Source organism: Coregonus clupeaformis, unplaced genomic scaffold (genome assembly GCF_020615455.1).
Source record: "Coregonus clupeaformis isolate EN_2021a unplaced genomic scaffold, ASM2061545v1 scaf1528, whole genome shotgun sequence".
In the NCBI taxonomy this organism is placed as follows: Eukaryota; Metazoa; Chordata; class Actinopteri; order Salmoniformes; family Salmonidae; genus Coregonus; species Coregonus clupeaformis.
The window spans coordinates 49,411-65,269 of NW_025534982.1; the positions used below are offsets into that span (position 1 = coordinate 49,411).

General features: G+C 41.8%; 1 pseudogene; it reads right to left on the reverse strand.

Moving 5' to 3' along the window:
• Positions 1–409: 409 nt before the first annotated feature.
• On the reverse strand, positions 410–15,168 carry LOC123487212 (annotated as a pseudogene).
• Between the last annotated feature and the right edge of the window lie 691 nt (positions 15,169–15,859).

Consider the following 15,859-nt stretch of genomic DNA (forward strand, 5'->3'; position numbering starts at 1 on the left):
GTGGGAATCGAACCCACAACCCTGGCATTGCAAGCGCCATGCTCTACCAACTGAGCTACAGGAGACAATACATAGACTATTAGCTAAAGACCTGTCCATAAAGTTCCCAGCTGCGCCTGAATTCGACCAGCGCCTTACACTGGGGAACTACCGTGTAATCAGGGAAGTTGACGTGGATGGTGAAATGCGCGCAGAGGGCTCTGAACGAGTGTGGGTTTGCGCTACCTGAGGTGACGCGAGAGTGCCCTGCCTGCATAACATTGTAATACTGTGCATGCATGTAAAATGTTCACAACTACATTAACTTGGCCACCAACCTCTTTCCCTTCAGGTCAGAGAACCAACCCAAGTTGTCAGCAATAATGTGGTGTTTTTTTCACATCCTGGGCAGGTCACTAGGACAACACCTTTATGATAGGCTACCTTGGATATCCTCTTTGTTGACCTGGTTGAGCACACCTGCATACAGATCATTGACAGTAAAATAATGATACCGTTTATTAGAAGAGTCAGGGTGAAGAGTCAGTCTGAACTTTATAAACTATCCATATAATCTTATTCATTATCTAAAAGGCAAAACTGATCCATCAGCACTGATCCATCAGCACTCCTACTCTGAGATGGTTTGTGGATACGGGCCCTGAGTACCAGTGTTCTGATCACCTCACCAACCAAATCTTGATTGACAAATCATGCTATGCCTGTCACTGTAGAAACATGATGTGAACAATAACTGATCTTCCATTTAAAAGTGGGGGCGACTGCTGGGCTCCCTAGGGGGAGGTTGGAGGTGGCGTTATCCAGGTCCCCCTGCTCCGAGATGGCCCGCTTGAAGCCCCGGCTGTGCCCATTCACCACTCCTCCACGGTGCCACTTACAGAGGTCCCCATTCAGGATGTCCTGGATGTGCTGCACGATGAGGTTGATGGCCACTGAGCATGAGAGGCAGATTAATAAGAGAGATGTAGGGAGGGAGGAGTGTGGAGAGAGAGGGATATGGAGAGGGTATGAGTCTGAAGGCTTCATCAGAGTGCTATAACTTACCCATGTTGTCAACTCCTCGAGGAATAATTACAGCTGCATATTTCTTGGTCTGGGGGGGAAAATAACTAATCAATCTAAATTTGGTAGCTAATGCTCTCAAAAGACTGCATTTAGAACATAATATAAATTAGTCACTGGGTGTTATATGTGTCATTATCTTTTAAATGTCCATAATTAGCCCTATTAATAATGAATGAAAGTGTCCATTATCTGTTAGTTATCATCGGTGTATGGTGAGGGTGTGTGGCTCTGCTGGACATTTACAGGCAAACAGAACTCCTCGAAGGCTGGCTTGACAAACGTGGTGTACTGGTTAAGGATCTGCTCCAGGTCTCTGCCTCTCTTCATGTCCCGCAGAACTGCAGGTCAAAACCAAAACAACAACAACCAGGTCAGGACCAAGACAACAACAACAACCAGGTCAGGACCAAGACAAATGTGACAATTCAGTATATACATCAAATATGCTAGAGAAAAGTGTGTGTATGAGTATGGAAGTGGACGTGCATGTGACAATCCCCTTGTTAGGTGTGTGTGTGTTTCAGTAGTACCTCTGCGGGACAGCCTGACATCAGAGTCAGTGTCCACAAAGAGCTTCATGTGAAACATGTCCCTCACTTCCTGAGAGTAGAATACCAGAATGCCCTCAAACAGAACCACATCAGCGGGTACACCGTGATCCTGTCCTGCAGCCTGGAAAACACACACACATTAAGCACCAAATGTATAGTACACACAGAGGTATTCTATTGACAGACTAACTTTCACGTGAATGCATGGTGTGTGTGTGTGTGTGTGTGTGTGTTAATTAATCTGCAAATGCATTGACATTCATGTCTGAGGCTGCACACACCGGGACGATGAACGGCCGAAAGCAGTAGGTGCCGTGCTCTATGATTCAACACAGAATCAGAATGGCTGTCTGCGCTTAGTTTTCACAGTGGCAAATATATTTTTAAAAATATATGGCACACGACACCGGTCTGATTGACGCCTGTCTCAGTGGACTAATCCATTGGAGACCGCGGGGATGGCACACCAGTACCACCACTAGTACATTTACCATTAATTACCATCATTTCTAATTACAATGTTTGTTTATGGTAATTTATGTTAATGCTTTTTTTCTGTTAATGCATTCAATGTATTATTATTACAGTCTTACCGTTGTCATTGTCGGAGTCGACGCGTTGTTTGCAGAGCGCACAACCTACGTTTATTTCTGAGTTGTTAATTTATTCATTGTCTTTTGTTTGGAGAGCGCCTGTCAATCTTGAGTAAGGACACGCACCTTGTAACACATAGAAGTAGGCCTAGGCTACCTGGCCTGCGCGCAAATGTAGGCCTATAAATGTGCCCATTTGGGGATCTGATACTATTTCTGATTTTCTTAATTCACCATCACTGTGGAGCTTCTCAAAGTAATTTTTTTCTTTGCCTCATACAGCAAGTAAATGAAGTCTGTTTTTACATCCATTGAAAATGACAATAGTTCCTCAACGTAGCCTATTTCAAAATTATTTCCAGCTCTCTCCCCTTTCGATAACCACACAGCATGAAAGGCAAAATAAATGTCATCCTCTGATCCAGTGGAAACGTCACAATATAGGCCTACCTGATTACTTCTTATCCCTTGCGCAAAATAGCCTACAGCTGTTGTCTGTCTGTCCGGAACTCACTGGCACAGGAAACTGAGGGCCCAAAACATTTTATACAATGTTGCAAGTTTGCTAGCACGAGCATCAGGCTGGACCAAGTTAATAGTTGATACAATGTTTTAAGTTCCTTGCAGACAGGCCATGCGTAGCCAATGGGATTTATAGTATATTTATTTTTATCAGGATATTTTCTACCTGCAGGCTGCAATGTTTTTATTTGTTGGCTTTATGTAGGCTATTTTTACATAGTTGGCAATGGCAATAGAAGTTACTTTTAGATTTGTATCATTTTCAATGTTGATTAACCACAACATTGATTTTGAGTTTTGAAGACTATTATAAATTAAATGAAACTGTTCTACGAAAATGAAAATCATAACTGGCACGCACGCAGTTCAGTAGAAATGGTACGATAACTTGGCACTCCAAATGGAAAAGGTTACCGACCGCTGGCGTAGCCTATTACCGGCAACTTCAGGAGCGTAACGGCAGAATCTGCGAAGACCAGCAGTAGAGGGAGGAGGGGGGTCAGGTTTTTTTTATTCTGGTTAGGCTATATTGATCTCTGGCTCCCTCTTTAGTCATTTGTGTGTCTTCATTTTTCATCGCAGTGCTTAAAGCATCAGACAAGCTCCGTAGCCTACATATAGTTGATTTTATTCAAACATAGGGTGTTTGGAAAAATACAAGTTTTAAAAGCGATTGGTCAAAAGAACAGACGACTCTCGGGTCAACCAGGATTTTATTTAGTTGGGAACTGCCCTAGTGTGCAAAAACGTTTGGTCTTTTGCCAAACGTTTTGCAACGGAAACCGTTTACTCTAGGGTCCAAACGGGAAGCATACAGACTAAACGAAACGGGGAGAGACCTATCTGAATTTGTCCAAAATAAACTTGTTTTCATTGCACAAAGTTTTCAGTTTGGAGTAAATGTTTTGCAACAGACTAATGCAATGAAATCAGACTAATGAATACACCCAGTTCTTTTGGTTTTTATTTTTCTTTAGGTCAAGGGTCATCTATCTGAGCTCTGGAATGTGGAGGGTGGGCATTTTTGATCCCGTCTGTCTGAATTCAAGAAGGGGCATTTCTGTACACTGGGTCTGGATGGAATGTTTCCTTCTCACCTGGAATGCGTGACAAAGTCATATGTCGGCACCTCCACCACACTCCCCTCCACAATATCCTTCAGGGTTTGGTACATCAACTCTTTGTCGAAAGCATCTGTAATAAACATTAAGGTTATTAACTCAATTACACTGTTCAGCCAGAACATTAGCCATTTATAATTCTAGCAAAGATTCATTAAACGCCATGATTAACTAAATCCACGTTATCTAAGTGATAAGTGACTGACTGAGAGCTTATGTTATTACAACGATTATACTTATGTTATTACAATTCATACAGGCCTGTAGTACATTTTACATTTACGTTTTAGTCATTTAGCAGACGCTCTTATCAAGAGCGACTTACAGGAGCAATTCAGGGATTCTAACCAGCGACCTTTCGGTCCAATCTTTAGGCCCAACGCTCTTAACCGCTAAGCTACCTGCCACCCCCACCTGGGTGGTCAAAGTTGTAATGGCCCTTGAGTGCCTTGGCCTTCTGGTCAGGTGTCAAGACTCTGTAGAAACTGTCTTGGCTGACGATAGCAACTTTCCTCTGACGATGGTCCACCTTGTTCTGGCCCAGCAACTCCATGATTTTGGCACATACTGTTGACTAAAAAACAGACAGGTTTATTATTTCCTAGATTAGCACAGTTTAGCTAAATCTATCACATAGAAAGGGGTTATGTGTATTTCAACATTTTGTGAGTTGAGTAAAGTTTCCATGAATTGTGTGTAATATACCATGTTAAAGACCTGTCACACGCAGGAAATGTATTGACATTTGGCATATTTTCAGTTTGATGATGAGGTTGGAGCAGAGAGCAGTAGCTGACACATTTCAAAATAATCTCACAGACAGAAAACAAGACACTAACGTTAGTTTAATTGATGGCTTGGTGGCAAGAGACGTCCCCATTTCATTAGCGATGTCACATTGTAATGAATACTCGGACAGAGTGGTAAGATCCAATCGCAGAATAGCGATGCTTTATTAGAGTACAGACAAGGGAATAGCTTAATCGTGGTCGGGCGGGCTGTGGTCAAAACCGGGCCAGGCATAGACAGGCAGAGGTACCAATGGAGCAGGCTTAGTCGTAGTCGAGGGCACAGGCACAGGATCAGAGGACGGTAATCACTGGGGTAGACAAGCAGAGGATTAAGCAATTCGGGGAGTCAAACAACAAGGCACAGGTCGGATACACGGGTAATCAAAAACAACAAACTCTCTCTCTCACTTCGGAACAAAACGCTTAGCAAGTCCCAATGGAACAATACCTCGCGCCGACTGAGCTTCTGAGCACACCTTAAATCCTACACTAATTACTGACAGGTGTGCTCAGAACTCAGGTGAACCAGATCGAGTCTGATGACTCTGTCTAGACCCTGCCAACCCCCGATCCCTTACACACATCACATCACGAGTTCTCCTATTCCTGCATGACAACTGTTAGAAATTGCGTAATTCAAATCTGATATTGGAATAATAGAAAACATAATCAAGAGATATTCATTCCAAGCTAAATTTATTATATGCAAAATGTATGTATGATAAGTATATTGGTTCGTATACGGGCTCACTGAAATACCACGCAGGGCAGACAGAGAACTAATCCATTGTTACAGGTTCTTCTTCAAATACTCTGACAGAGATCGTTCCCACTCTCTGCTGGCCAATCAGAGTAGAGACTGAGCGTGGTTTAGAATTACTCAGCCAATCCGTTGGCGCACGGGCTGGTCCCAACCCTTGGCGCTCCACCTGTTGCACACTGTTGCCAGGCATAAGTTTATCATAACAACCTGTGGAGTTAGCACCCAAAAGTCACCACTGTACTGTGAGTACATACGTTCAAGGACGGTTCACAGACAACAAAGAGGCAGTGTTCGTATCTGTAAGAAATACAAGTCTTATCTGTCCTTCCCCCTAACGTTCCTTACATGAATCACAGCCTGTTATGTGAAACAATTTATATCAGTATAGTACAAACCTATGCTTATCATTAATGCATTCCTTCTAAGCTATTCATCACATACAGATCCAATTATGAGAAAGCAAATCCCAACAATCCCCCTTTTTACACCCACTGGGTGTGAACCCAAAATAAGAAAACCCAAAATAAGAAATTTCAGGGAAATTCGGATTCCCCCTTTTGACACCCTCTAGGGTGTCACTCATTAAAATACAATACAAACAAAAATAATCACACTTTTATTAATAGACAATAATGATAATAAAAAGGCCTTCAGTTCTTCCATCTACACCTAACTTGTACTGAGTTGGCTACCAGCCACCCAGGAATCCTTTACCTTCACATAAGGAAAGAGAAACATTCACAATGGTTAACTTGATTAATAAAGCATAAAACACAGGATTAATAGAACACAAAACACAAGATTATTAAAACATAAAACACAAACAGGGAAGTAAATTTTGGCCCCCTTTAGACACCCTCTAGAGTGTCACTCCACCAAGCCTGGTAGGTCATATCCTTCATTCCTTAGGTCGGAGTCCGGGATTGGGCCGTATCTCACCATCTGTTGGGAAACCGCCTTTTCCATCTCCTTTTCTCACCAATCCTCAGACACAGGGAATAAGACAACATCCACAAAGAACAAGTATACCCATAGAAGCTATAACTTTACCCAGAATAGTTACAACAATAGTTTTCCATTTACCAAATATGTTATCAAACCAACCGTTTAGGGAGCTATCAATACCAGAGTTCTCAGCCAGTTCGTTCGCCAGCGTGGTCACTCCCTCAAGCGCTTTGGTGCTGTATTGTTTGAGGATGAAAGCACAGCACATAGATCCAAACAGAACACAAACTCCACCCGCTCAGCCAAAAGCATATCTAAAGCTATTCTATTCTGCCATGTCATTAAGCTAGTTGCCGCTGTCTGCTCAGCTAATCCCTTTATTGCATCACGAGTGTGGTTTATAAATCTCTGCTGGTTATAGTAAATATAATTTATCCAATCTACGTTTTTATTAATTGTTGACCACCAGAAAAGACTTGATTCAAACCCAGCTGCGATCTGATTCCTAGCTTTGAATTCTTCTGGAACCCCTCGAGGTACTCCTATCCCATCAATATATATCCTTTCATCAAAGGATCCCGGGAGGAGGTCCTACTTTCTACGTGACAACTCACCATTCTCTGACACGTTTGATTGTTTGCGTATGTAGGTGAGTTCACAATCTTTTATCACCACACAACCATCAGATGTCAGCACGGGCCTGGTTTTGGTTCCTAAAATCCTCTGGCTGCAATAAAGAGGAGAGATTAGTCATGGTCTCTTTAGTTGTGATATTCTCTGTGTGGGAGCAGGAGCTAAGATGCCCTACCCTGTATCCTATCTTACTAGTCCTATAAAAACAATAATAAGAATCCCCTGAGACTTCGAGACTTCCCCCTGAGATCGGGGGATACAGATAGTGCAAGTTACCATAAGACTCCTTCACCACATTCCCAGGTGGCTTGAACAATTTAATCATGGAGGATAAACCTGACAGAGAGTTAAAGCCTGTCAAGGGGAACGGAGTAGTTGTTAACCTTGGTTTGGCTGTCCTACAGGCATAACAGTCCTCTTTAGACATAGTTCTTGCCGTATACTGAATCCATTCCAACCACAGGTTAAAATCTAATTACTCCGTCTCCATCTGTACTACTTCCTTCAGGTCTATAGTTTGCACTATCTTTACCACAGCCCCGGTCTCACTACCTCCCTCAGAGAGGTTTACTCTATAGGGTGCCCCAGTTGAAGAGGATATCTCACTTGTCAGGTCTGTAACCTGTTTTAGCGTATTTCAGACTTTCAGACAGTACCTACCCTTATATGGGTCGCACTGCCATTTCTGGTAATTCCCTACTTTCACAATACTACACCTGTCCCTAAACTGTGTATGGAGATTGACATCCCCCCCCCCCCCCCTTCCCCCCGCTTGGTATGAGCAACTACATAGTCCCAGGATGTACATGGTGACATACATATGGTGATGTCCTTCCCTAAAGTCCCTAGTACTTCCCCTTTTCCTTACGTCTAGCTGTCTCCTATGCCTTCTTAGACTGTGCTCAGGTATTATTTTATCGACTTGTGTTAGGTTAACTACTACTTCTGGCTGATCAGGAGGGTATGTGTGTGCTAGGAATATGGCCCCCACAATCAGACAGCTACCTGCCGTCGGGAGACCTGTGAATCCCCACCCTTGCCCTGAGAACATGTCAGACGCCAGAAGCCAACCCATTGCTTCACCTTCTATCGAACTCACACAGGGATGATCAGACAGGGTAAGGGAATCTTCGTTAAGGAGCCAACCCCCGAGCCCTAGTGGTGATCGGTTCTTTCTCCTAACTCTGTGTTTGTTCGTCAGGTGTAACTGGGTTTACCTTTTTGCAGTGTTTGACATGCACCCAGGTGGATCTAATAGGACTTGGTAGGGCCCTTCCCAACAGGCCTGCTTCAGTCTTTCTTCTTTTAGGGACTGGATGCTCACCAGTCTCCTGGTTAGATAGAGTGGGTCACCTTCTCCTTTAGTTCACCTGTGGGGCACAAAACCTCTGACATACGGGTGTGGTTAATAAACTATCTTCACACATGTTCAGTTCTCAATTTCTAATCTTTTTAAAAAAAATTGAAGTATTTTGTCCTCTCCTTCGTATATATTTATTATTTAATCCTACCATCCCCCTTTTTGACACATGATTTGCCCATGTGTCAATACTACCACCTACCTAAACAATCACTTAGGTAATATCGGTAATTCATTATCCAATTACCATCCCTCCACTCTCTCTTCTGTTATTTTATGGTTCAAATCATATATATTATTACCAAATTATAATCTTCTTCACACTTTTCACAGTATTATAAATTACCCTCAACTTAGTAAAATAAACTCTTAAAGTCCTCCTCTCATGCCTTTAGAATTTACTAGTGTGGATGATTAATTAACAACAGAAGGTTAAAACAGAGTTCAGAGGCAATTGAAATTATTCAACGAACTGTTTAATCCCATAGTATACTAAACATTACCATTATTCTAAATATTTCATAAATGTTAGTTATCCCAAGTGTTCATTAAGTCCTCATGACATTCATTCTCATAAGAAATCATATATACCCCAAACTCAGCCAAAACCTAAAAAAATAAAATTCACAGTGTGTGCTCCTCTAAGACCTATCACCCTTGACCTGCTGAAAACCCCCAAAAATTGAAACAACAAGGCTTTATAAACATCATACTAGGTGTGTTGTTTTTTGTTTGAAAAACCCAATTTGAAAAATAACAACCACAAATAGCCAGGCCTCACTTAATTTGGTAGCTCACTTTTATGACCTAAATACTGCCTAACTTCACTACTGCTAGCCCTGGGCTAAAGATGGTAGTACACACAAAACATGATACAGATATCCCCAGTCTTAACCCATCAATAATTGTTTGTATCTATCTAATTCCTCATAATTAATCCATAAAACCACTCAAAATTCCCCCGAGTATACAATGATTATTTAATTGATTACCCTAACTCTGCTACATGTGATCTCATCTCAAATGATCCATTATCAATTATTTGTTCAACCCCCTAGGAAAATCTGTCTCCCCTTCTATTGTTCCTGTCCCCCCTGCTTCACCAATCCAGAACCCACCACAGGCTGGCGCTATTCCCCCAGCACAACAGCCAATGCCACTTGCATCCCCGTAACCAAAAATAAATTATCGTTGTACCAACTATTTATGTACCAACTATTTATATTTTCCCGCTAACCCATTTCAGATGGCTATTCAATTTCTTTATCTGTTCTCTCTGATTAGGCCCTAATTAATAAAACAAATACTTGCTATCGTTGATAAGCATACATTTAATGATGTTCCTAACATTTGAACTCTCTCTCACCCCTCCCCTTGCTCCTTCGGGGAAATCGCATGGGGACCTTATAACATATTTTCATAGACCTTTCTAGAATACTTCTATTTAAGCTATCTAATTCAACCTTTCACATTCTGGTGTTCAACCTTCCCAAGTTCTCTCATGTCACCCTGCTCCTCCGCACACTCCACTGGCTTCCAGTTGGCTTGCATTACTACAAGACCATGATGCTTGCCTACGGAGCTGTGAGGGGAACGGCACCTCCTTATCTTCAGGCTCTGATCAGACCCTACACCCAAACGAGGGCACTACGTTCATCCACCTCTGGCCTGCTAGCTCCCCTACCTCTACGGAAGCACAGTTCCCACTCAGCCCAGTCAAAGCTATTCGCTGCTCTGGCACCCCAATGGTGGAACAAGCTCCCCCACGACGCCAGGACAGCGGAGTCACTGACCACCTTCCGGAGACACTTGAAACCCTACCTCTTTAAGGAATACCTGGAATAGTATAAAGTAATCCTTCTTCCCCCACCCCCCATAAAAAAAAGGTGGTTGTCCCACTGGCTATCATAAATTGAATGCACCAATTTGCAAGTCGCTCTGGACTAGAGCGTCTGCTAAATGATGTAAATGTAAATGTAAATGTAATGGTAGGCCACACAAGCTCACAGAAAGGGACACATGCTGAAGTGCGTAAAAATAATCTGTCCTCGGTTGCAACACTTACTACAGAGTTCCAAACTGCCTCTGGAAGCAACGTCAGCACAATAACTGTTTGTCGGGAGCTTCATGAAATGGGTTTCCATGGCCGAGCAGCCACACACAAGCCTAAGATCACCATGCGCAATGCCAAGCGTCGGCTGGAGTGGTGTAAAGGGAAATCTTAATGTTACAGCATACAATGACATTCTAGACGATTCTGTGCTTCCAACTTTGTGGCAACAGTTTGGGGAAGGCCCTTTCCTGTTTCAGCATGACAATGCCCCCGTGCACAAAGCGAGATCACTACAGAAATGGTTTGTCGAGATCGGTGTGGAAGAACTTGACTGTCCCGCACAGAGCCCTGACCTCAACCCCATCGAACACCTTTGGGATGAATTGGAACGCCGACTGCGAGTCAGGCCTAATGGCCCAACATCAGTGCCCGACCTCACTAATGCTTTTGTGGCTGAATGGAATCAAGTCTCCACAGCAATGTTCCAACATCTAGTGGAAAGCCTTCCCAGAAGAGTGGAGGCTGTTATAGCAGTAAAGGGGGGACCAACTCATTATTAATGCCCATGACTTTGGAATGAGATGTTTGACGAGCAGGTGCCCACATACCTTTGGTCATGTAGTGCATATGAGTGCATCCGACCACCTCTCTGCAGCTGAACAGAGAGAAAAGAAAACGAGACTACAAGCAGGGAGGAGGGATGGTCGGCCAATTTCAGGTCGGAGTCACTCTGGCCTGGGGCCTATCAATGCAGGTTACCGTACCGGTTGGGGGGCCAAACTGGCTGCTTCCTTCCTTCATCTGTAAGACATGCACTTTGAGCTAGTATTGTTTGTAATGACAATAAAAGGTGCCAGCATGAGCCTTTTGCCAGCTAGATAGCTAGTAAGCTAAACAAAATGTATGTTGAAGTAGTTAAAGTGATAACATCGCTAACTAGGTTCGGTTGTATGAAATATACTAACTAGCTCTCGAAAACCCTTCTCCGTGCGTAGGGTTGTCAGCGGTTACATTTGCCTAACTGTTGGCTCCATGCTGTGTTTTAACGTTTAGAAATGTCAATAATCATCGCTTTCTAAACGGTTTTCGAAAAATATATGCTGATATGCCCCTTATCTTTCATATCAGCGAGAAATAATCTTTCAAATAAAATACACACTTACTTTAGCAGTTTTGCACAGATCCACAAGCTGATGAACTACACTTCCAACCCAGTTACGCCTTACACACAGGTGTTCGGAGCATGATATGTCTTCTGTCTGTCTTCCATAAACAAGTGATGTAACATGAAGATATGGCATTGTGGGAACACTAACCCTATGAAGGTGTGTATCAATGTAACCTTTTGTTTGAAAATTATTCCTCGCTGATATGAAAGATAAGGTCCTTATGCTTCCAAAACCGTACGCAAGCGATGCGTGTTAGCTAATGTTCAGACAGAGCGTCTGAGCTCTTAACAAAACTCCCCGTACAGAAGATGGCATCATCCAATGACTCTTATGCATAATGTAATGGAACTGAGAGTCATGATCAAGAGCTAGATAGTAACTAGCTATATCTAACTTTCCCCCTTTTAAAGGGTAGGTAGTGTAAACGTAACCACATTTAACATATGGATTTGTAATTACATGCTAGCATGGCTAGTAGCTAACATTAGCCAGCCGGAACCACTGAGGCTGGGAACTAGCTAGGTAGCACCGGTTCTCCATATGATGTTGAGAAATAGTGCATTGTGGGTACTTCTGAAGATATTCGGAAATAAGTTAATACATATGTAAAAACATAACTATGTTTGTAGTTATACGTAACCATACTGTGACTACAACTAAGTTACTAAGTATTTGACCACACGGTGTTGTTACTTTGAGTTACCCTTTAGAAAGGCTGGATTTCTGTATAAGTACTTTGTGACATCTGCTGATGTAAAAAGGGCTTTATAAATACATTTGATTAGATTTGTTTTTGTGTAATTGTAGCTAACTAGATAATGTTAGCTATCACTGATGTCTAAAGGGGGTGGCTAGTTAAGTCTGGTAAAGTAAACTGACAACAACAACCAGTAGCTATAATTAACATTAGCTACCTAGTTTAAGCATTTTGACCACTCATCTGTCAATCAGTACAAAATCCGACCGCAGTTGAAGAGAGAGGAATATCGAATATTTCCAACGCTACTTCATGCTTCTCATCCATGCAGTAATATTTTGTCTTGAGCTGAACATTTCAAACGTGTTCTTTTGACATATTTCCCTTCCCTTCAAATTCTCGCGTTGATGACGTTTCACATTTTAACCAATCAAATCTAATCTGTTTTAACTTTAACCTACTGTACGTCATTGGCATCAACTGATGGAGGCAAACACAACATTGTTTGTTTTCGAGACAAGGACGAAAGTAAGTAGACAACTGTGAGAGATTTATTATTTTTATAATTGATGGGATGACTAACTTAGAAAGAATGCATTCTGGACTGTGCTAATGTAGGTTGTGACACCTGGCAAGCTGTGATTGATGTGAAGAGCTGTTTTAGGGGGTAAAATGAGATAAGGATTTTGTCTCCAAATGCTAGACTATACTGGTTCTTTGTGATCTGTGAACCTTCCTTGGACGTAGGAATGGTGTCTAAGGGAGCTGGCTCTTCTCACTATGACAGGTTGTTATGATGAACGTATGCCTGAAAACAGGGATGCGCTAAGAGGCGGGGGACTAGCCTGTGCATCAACGGATTGGCTGAGTAAGTCTAAACCACGCTCAAGTCTTTACTCTAATTGGCCAGCAGAGAAGTGGGAAACTCTCTCTGTCAGAGTATTTGAGTATTGAATCTGAAACAATGTTTTAGTTCTCTGGGGTGCCCTGCGAGGTATTTCAGAGAGCCCGTATATACGAAACATCATATTTACCATTGAAGGTTTTTGCATTAATTAAAATAACTAGTATATCTTAGAAGTCGTGTTGACCTCTTTTGTTCCTAATACCAGATTTGAATTGACGCATTTTGACAATTGGTGACACTCGACGTGATCTGGTAGAAGGGACTTCGCTGCGCTGGGTAATGTCCGGCCCATTTGGTCACCTCTTTCATCGAACCGTGTGTTTCACAAAGTGCCCGGGCTTCTAAAAAGCTAAGCAAACACCTATTGGAATATAACTAAAGTTTTGCACATTGGCTTTATCCAAATTAATTTTGTGAAACACCTGTCTGATGTAAGTGAACTAAATTATGAAACTATTATGAGTAGATAAGCACAATATTGTTATATGCAAACCTGTGGTAAATGTGATGTTAAACCATGGTACCACAGAGAGTATTGGTTCTACCGGCAAGGTCCGTAGCTATGGATACGGCTAGGTTCAGGAGACAATACTGACATCTCCCGGCAAGGTCCGTAATTGCGACAATACGGCTAAGGTTCGGAGATATAGGGAATAATTGATTTAAGTAATTGCTATCGGCAAGGTTCGTAACTACGACAGTACGACTAAGGTTCGAAGAATTACACCGGCAAGGTCTGTAACTACGAGGATACGGCTAGGTTCGGGAAATTTTAGATATAGGGAATTATTGATTTAAGTAATTGCTATCGGCAAGGTTCGTAACTACGACAGTACGACTAAGGTTAGAAGAATTACACCGGCAAGGTCCGTAACTACAAGGATATGGCTAGGTTCGGGAAATTTTAGATAAATACTAGCGACTGGCAAGGTCCATAACTTCGAGGATATGGCTAGGTTCAGCAGAGTATTTTTTAAAGATAGTAGAGGAGACTGTGTGCCCAAATAGAAGAGGCTGTGTGCCCAAATAGATTGTGTGTGGAGTGTAGGTGTGTCATTTATGACTGTGTGACATATTTGACTGTGTGATAGGGTTATGACTGTATATTGTGAGTGAGTGTGATAACTGTGTACTATTTTTGCTGTGTGATAACTGTATACTACGTTTAACTGTGTACCATTTTTGGCTGTGAATACAAAGAATATTTTAAAACAGTAAATAATAAGAATTACAATTAGGAAATAAGGTTTAAATTGTGCAAATGTTAACAAAAGACACCCATAGGAGGTACTATAAAAAGTTAGACAGTGCGAGTGTTGTCGTATGCATGAAAGTGTGAATGATAAACCTGTATACCTTGATAGAAAACAAATTGGGAATCAAATGACGTTTGTGGCTGTCCAAACGGTATAATTTGTGAATAACTGTTGGATTTGTGGTTGCTTAAACCATATAACCCGTTAAAAACAATTGGGAACATAAAGCTAAAGTGATGAATTGTGTGACTGAACTGAAACGGTTGAGCTGATATGTTTGAACTGTGCCGTTTGGTGTTAGACATAGCATAATTCTGGTTATAGGTGCTTGGGTTGAGGCTTTTTTTTTTATTGATTATTTGATGTAATGTTTGACGTTTGACCCTGCAAAATACTGGTTAAACAATTAGACTGAAATAATTCGGTTTATCGTTTAAATATAAACGTGCACCAACTTTAACTAATTAGGTGGGAATTATTTGATTTAAATAAATAGACTAAAGTACTTTGAATAACGGCAGAATATTGGAAACGCGCTAAAACGAGAAACAGCTCCTCACAGCTCCTCAAAAAGCCTGTTCCCCCTGGACAAGAAAGAAGTAGAGTTGCAAGGGGAGGGGCTGGAGAGAGCGAAAGTGTGGCTTTTGGAGCCATGAAAGACTGGCAGTTGGCTGGGAACGCATGTGGGTATCTGACGAGAGAATGTTCTAAACTTGCTCACCCGAGCGTAGACATGCGTCATGGGTGAGAAAGTAGAGAATATTTACATTTGCATTTTTGGTAATTTGGCAGACGCTCTTGTCCAGAGCGATTTATGGGAGCAATTGAGGTTGAGTGCCTTGCTCGAGGGCACATCGGCAGATTTTTCGCCTGGTCGGCTCGGGGATTGTAACCGGTGACCTCTCGGTTGTTGGCGCGGCGCTATTGATCACTAAACTGCCTGCCGCCCCATATGAGTTTAAGATTGTGGCGTTGTTGGATCATGTGATGGTGGAATAAACTGACCATAACTAATGTTGTTTTAGACGTAATGTATAATATAGTACAAAGCAAATAGAGGGTTAAATTCAACTAATTATCATGGTAGAGCTAACGTAGTACAGTGAGGGAACTTCATTTTGTGTCAGAGGGTAAGATGAGATCATTAATGGTACTATTGGTGGAAATCTATTCATCATTTCAAGGCATGGAGTAACAATCTGAATTTATGAGTGTAAATTCCACTGCTGATGTGTTGATTGAATGGGTACGATGGAGTATTTGGTTTGGTAATGTTGAATGGACTATTTGTAGCGTGTTTTGGGGTTAAATAGAAAAAACTCACTTATTCAATAGGGAATGGGTAGAGAGAGAGAGTTTTTACGTGTATTAAAAGTTGCATAAGATAGCTTTAGTAATATTCTAAATAGGTCTATGAAAATATGTTACAAGTA